Below are 5,905 nucleotides of genomic sequence, written 5' to 3'. Positions count from 1 at the left end.
CTTTGATCAACTCAAGAAATTTTATGCCTAGTTGCATGGGTTCTGATGAGTGTCATTTATGGCACTCATAGGGTAGTCTTTTAGGATGATTTCATCTTCCTTTTTATGCTTTATTATCTTAATTTTTGGTCCTTTTTCGTTTAATTTCTTTCTTTCTTTCTTTCCTTGTGTTTTTCGTGTTTTCTTCGTGTTTTCCTTTTATTTGGTTCTTTTTCCCTTTTATTCCTTTTCGTTGTTTGTTTTTGTAGGTACCTAGGATTTGTCTCTTCAAGAGAATCAAGATGGGCTATATTGACTAAGCAAGGAGGAAATAATCGGCATGGAGAGGACATCAAGCCCTGCCAGTTTGCCGCGGGAGCGGGTACTGAAGGCCGCGGGCGCGGGCTCTTATGCATTAAATTGGCAGATTTCGACCAGGAACTCTCCGCAGTCTGGCCGCGGGCTTGCCGCGGGCGCGGGTAGTTTGGAGAGCCCGCTCGTACCAGAGAGACTGCGACCCTCTGATCACCCTTTGGGAGCAGGGGATTTGTCGCGCTTTTGCCGCGAGGTTTATTGGAGAGGGCGCGGGAATCCCGTTTTTCTTCTTTGCCTATAAATACACTTGTAATTTCTTTTTGAAGATAACTTTTGATAATTTTCATTATCTTAATTTTAGAGAGAGAAGTTAGAGAGAAGTTAGAGAGAAGTTCTTGGTATTGGATTTGTATTTCAACATTGGATCAATTGTGGTTGGATTTCTTCATTTTCAATCATTAATGTTAGTAAGATTTTCTTCTTCTAGCTCATCTCTTACTTGATTGATTTAGTTTCATATTTGATTGTTTGTATTGCTTGGATTTGATTTGGATATTGTAGTTGATATTGCTTTCTCTTGATTTTGATTTAGAATGATGATCAATGCTAATTCTAGTGATTTGTTCTTGAGTTACACCATGATTAGTGAGTAGATTAGTTGCTAGGGAGAAGGGGAAGCATGCTTGATTGATAATTTGTGCTAGTTGATGATCTTTGATAGATTGAATTGTTGCAATTAAATTGGTTGACATAGTTTTGCATATGATTAATTAGATTAGGAATGATCAACCTATAAGATTAATCTAGATTGCATTGCATTTCTTAATGACATGACCCATCAATTTGAGAATTGCTTTAATTGATTGAGTTTGATTGTGAATTTCCTTGATTAGCCATTCATAGTGACCCCTAGTTTGGCCTCTAGGAGATAGCTCTTGAACTCTCTTGATTGCTACTATTGTTTGTCCTTTGCAATGCTTGAATCAAACTATCAAATTGTCGATTAGCACGTTTATTGAATTAGCATGTGGAACCAATATCCCTAGCATTTAGCTTATTGAATTACTTGATTAGTCTAATTTTGCTATCATAATACCAACCATTTTCTCACGTCAATCTCCGAAATAGCTTGATTTAGGCTAAAGATAACACCAACTAACTCCTTTGGGTTCGACCCTATACTTACCTATACTTGTTTTAGGTTGGTTTAGGATTTTATAAATAGTGTTTGATTTTGGGATAGGCAATTAACGACTAGTTTATTCCTCTATCAAAATGGCGCCGTTGCCGGGGAGTGAAATTGGTGCTTAGCTTTAGTTGTTGAGTCTATTTCATTTTAATTGAAAAAAAAAATACGAAAAGATTTTGTTTCTTAAGGCTACATTTGTAGCCATGCTACTAATATTTTCATTGAGTTTTGCATGCATAGAGCTCGTGATCGATCCATTGTGCCTTTTAACCCAGAAATCGAAAGGACTCTTTCAAGGAGAAGAATTGCTAGTCGATCCTTTGAATTTAGTTCTTCAAGCGAAGAAGGATTTGAAGAGGAACTAGGCATGGGAGATCAACCAAGAGTTGCTTTGAAAGAATTGGGAATTCCCGGTGCGTACAAGTTTGAGAGTGGAATTGCTCCACCTACAACACCGGCGAATGACTTCGAAATTAGGTCGGCTATGATCGCTTTGATCGAAAGGAGACAATATAGCGGAGTTAAGAATGAGAGTCCGTTGAACCATCTCAAGGAGTTCGAAAAGTATTGCAAAACTACCAAAGTGAACGGAGTTTCTCAAGAATTCATCCGGCTAAAGTTGTTTCCATTTTCTCTCATAGGCCGAGCCTTGGAGTGGTTGGAGAAGGAGGTAAAGCCAAATTCCCTTCGAACATGGGACGAAGTCACCAAGAAATTCTTGTCCCGATTCTACCCACAAAAGAAAACGGCGGAGGCTAGAGCTTTGATTCAAGGATTCAAGCAAAGACCTAATGAAAGCCTCTACGAAGCATGGGAGAGGTATAAAGAGTACCAAAGGGAATGTACCCACCACGGAATTCCAACCTATCAAGTCATTCAAATTTTCTATGGTTGCCTAAGTCCTCAAGGCAAATCATGCCTTGATGGGGGTGCCGGAGGTCCCATAATGAATCGGACGGAAGAGGAAGTGGTGGACATTATAGAGGACGTGGTTAAGTACTATAGAGATTGGCAAGAAGGTGAGAGGGATTCAACTAGCAAGAGTGTCTCTTCGGTGTACTCTATAGACCATCTAAATGCGATCAACAACTTATCCTCACAAATGACAAACTTGGGGAAAGAAATGACCGCGATCAAGGCCAAGTTGGAAGGCTCCTTTTCTTCTCAAGCTTCGAATTCTCCCTCCCAATTTAAGTGTAGAGGTACCTTTTCTAACTCTCAACCCCCTCCCTCTTCAAATAACATGCCTAGTGGTTGCTTGTTTTGTGATGCATGTGGATCTTATGATCATGACTCTTGTAATTGCCCGCATGCTTCTCCGGAATGTGGTGATGATTTTGATAATAGTGAGAGTGAGCATGTGAATTATGTGTCAAATAATAATGTGCAAAGGTTTGATAATCAAAGAGGTCAATGGAATAGGAATTACCAAAACCAAGGTAATTTTGACAACTATAACCAAGGTGGTGGTTATAGGAACCAAGGGAACCAAAGTTCTCGTGGCAACTATAACAATCAAGGTTATAGTAGTCAAAATCAAAACCAAAATTATGGTAATCAAAAACAAAGTTATGGAAATCATAACCAAGGTAGTGGAAACCATAATCAAGGTTATGGTCAAAATCAAAATAGGGGTAATTGGAACAATCAAGGTAGGGGCAATTTTCAAAATAATTCTCAAAGAGGTCCCCCACCCGGATTTGTTCCAAAGACTCAAGGTGAAAATTCCTATTCACAATCTTCTTCTTCTAGGACCAATTTGGAGGAAATAATTGAAAATTAAACCAAGTTGTTGAACACATATATGGCCGTTAGTGACAAGAAGTTCAATGAAATGATGACCCACAACAAAATGCTCGAAAACCAAATTTCTCAACTTGCTACTGCTTTGAAAGACCAAGCAAGCCCTTCTTCTTTACCTTCCCAAGGCCTAGATCCAAAGAAACCCGTGAATGCTATTGTTACAAGGAGTGGTAAGGTTCTTGAGGAGAGATTTCATAGGAGGAGTGATAACAAGGAGGTCCCAAACCAAATTTCTCACCAAGAGAGGTGAGAGTAGAGAAATAGATTTTGAAACCCAAGCTCCCTTATCCCCAAAAATTCATGAGACACAAGTAGGATGAGCAATTTGGGAGATTTATTGATATGCTCAAACAACTTCACCTTTCTCTACCTTTCACTGATGTGATCAACCAAATGCCTAATTATGCCAAATTCCTCAAAGACATTTTGAGCGGAAAGAGGACTTTTAATGTTGTGGAGACAATCAATTTGACTGAAAATTGTAGTGCGATCATCATGAACAAAATGCCACCCAAGTTGAAAGACCCCAGAAACTTTTCCATCCTTTGTGCTATTAACAAGATGCAATTTGATAATGCCTTATGTGACTTAGGAGCCAGTGTAAGCTTAATGCCATATTCGGTTTATCAAAGACTTGATCTAGGGGAACTCTTACCTTCTAACATTACCTTGCAACTAGCCGATAGGTCAATCAAGTTTCCAAAAGGTAAAGAGGAAGATGTTCCATTGAGGGTTGGGAAGTTTGTGTTTTCGGTGAATTTTGTTGTTTTAGAAATGGATGAAGATGCTACCATTCCAATTATTCTAGGTAGACCCTTTCTTGCTACCTCGGGTGCTATGATAGATGTAAAGTGTGCAAAGATTTCCCTTAAGGTAGGAGATGAGGTCATAGAATTCGATTTGAATGAAAGCATGAAATATCCAAGTTCTTCTCTTGAAAATTGCATGATGATTGACTCTCTTGATCATGTTGTGTCTTCCATGCACGAGCACTTGCTCACCTCTAACGATGCTCTTGAGAATGTTTTGTTGAAAAAAAAAAAAGCTAGGTGTACCATGCAAGGAGGTAGCATTGTATGAGGAATTGCTTAATGGAAGCATGGAGGAAGTGGATGAACAATTGTGCTTGAAGATCTCAAGCCATGAGGCTTTGCAAGCGGCCGCAAAAAAAGAAGGTAAAGGTGTGCCTATGGTAGAGCTCAAACCTCTACCATCACACCTTAGGTATGAATTCTTAGGCCCAAATTCCACTTACCCCGTAATTGTTAGTGCATCCTTGAGCGAGAGCCAAGCTCAAGCGTTATGTTGTGTCTTGAGAAAGCACCAAGGTGCTTTGGGCTATACTATCGATGATCTTAAAGGTATAAGCCTTGCTTTGTGTACGCATCACATAATGCTTGAGGAAGGCACCCTTCCTTCTATTGAACGACAAAGAAAGCTACACCCTCAAATGGCAGAGGTGGTGAAAAAAGAGACACCAAGCTCTTGGATGCGGGAATCATATTCCCCATCTCAAGCTCTAGGTGGGTTTCTCCCGTTCATGTCGTTCCTAATAAGGGGGGTATGACCGTAGTCAAGAATGAGAGTGGTGAGCTCATTCGAACTAGGACGGTCACCGGTTGGAGGATGTGTATAGACTATAGACCTCTAAATACATCCACCAAAAAGGATCACTTTCCCCTTCCATTCATTGATCAAATGTTACAGAGACTAACAAGGCACAAGTTCTATTGCTTCCTTGATGGCTATTCGGGATTTTTTCCAAATTTCAATCCACCCCGAAGATCAAGAGAAGACAACATTTACATGCCCCTATGGGACCTTTGCCTATAGTAGAATGCCTTTGGCCTTTGTAATGCCCCCGCAACTTTCCAAAGGTGCATGATGAGCATTTTTGGAGACATGTTGGAGGAAGAAATGGAGGTATTTATGGATTATTTCTCTTTAGGTGGGGTTTCATTTGAAGAGTGCCTAGTTAATCTTGAGAAATGTTTGGCTCGGTGTGTAAAGGTTAATCTTGTCTTGAATTGGGAGAAATGCCATTTCATGGTGGAGGAAGGGATAGTGCTTGGGCATAAGATCTCTCATAAAGGAATAGAGGTGGATAAGGCCAAAATTGAGGTTATTAAGAAGCTTCCATCTCCGGTGAATGTCAAGGGAGTGAGATCATTTTTGGGTCATGCGGGTTTCTATAGAAGATTCATCAAGGATTTCTCACTCATTGACAAGCCCCTTAATGATCTTCTTCAAAAAGATGTAGAGTTCATTTTTGATGATAAATGCTTGGAAGCATTTAATAGATTGAAGAAGGCCCTAATCTCTACCCCCATTGTTCAAGCCCCAAGATGGGATTTACCCTTTAAATTGATGTGTGATGCTAGTGATTGGGCAATTGGAGGTGTTTTGGGACAACTTGTGGACAAGAATCTTTATGTGATTTACTATATGTCCAAGACACTAAATGGGGCCCAAAATAATTACACAACAACGGAAAAAGAATTCTTGGCCATTGTTCACTCTTTCGAGAAATTCCGGTGTTATTTGTTGGGTTCCAAGACCATTGTCTTCACGGATCATGCGGCTCTCAAGTATCTATTTGCCAAGAAAGAGTCTAAGCCA

At 39.8% G+C, this 5,905-nt stretch overlaps 1 non-coding gene across 1 annotated transcript; it reads right to left on the bottom strand.

Moving 5' to 3' along the window:
* Positions 1-2,235: 2,235 nt before the first annotated feature.
* On the bottom strand, positions 2,236-2,341 carry LOC145566607 (small nucleolar RNA R71). The gene has a single exon (XR_014095459.1). It is a non-coding gene; the product is annotated as a small nucleolar RNA R71 (small nucleolar RNA).
* Between the last annotated feature and the right edge of the window lie 3,564 nt (positions 2,342-5,905).

The sequence above is a fragment of the Chenopodium album genome, chromosome 1, assembly GCF_948465745.1.
Source record: "Chenopodium album chromosome 1, dcCheAlbu1.1, whole genome shotgun sequence".
Taxonomy (NCBI): Eukaryota; Viridiplantae; Streptophyta; class Magnoliopsida; order Caryophyllales; family Amaranthaceae; genus Chenopodium; species Chenopodium album.
This window is presented reverse-complemented; position numbering and strand designations above follow the sequence as displayed.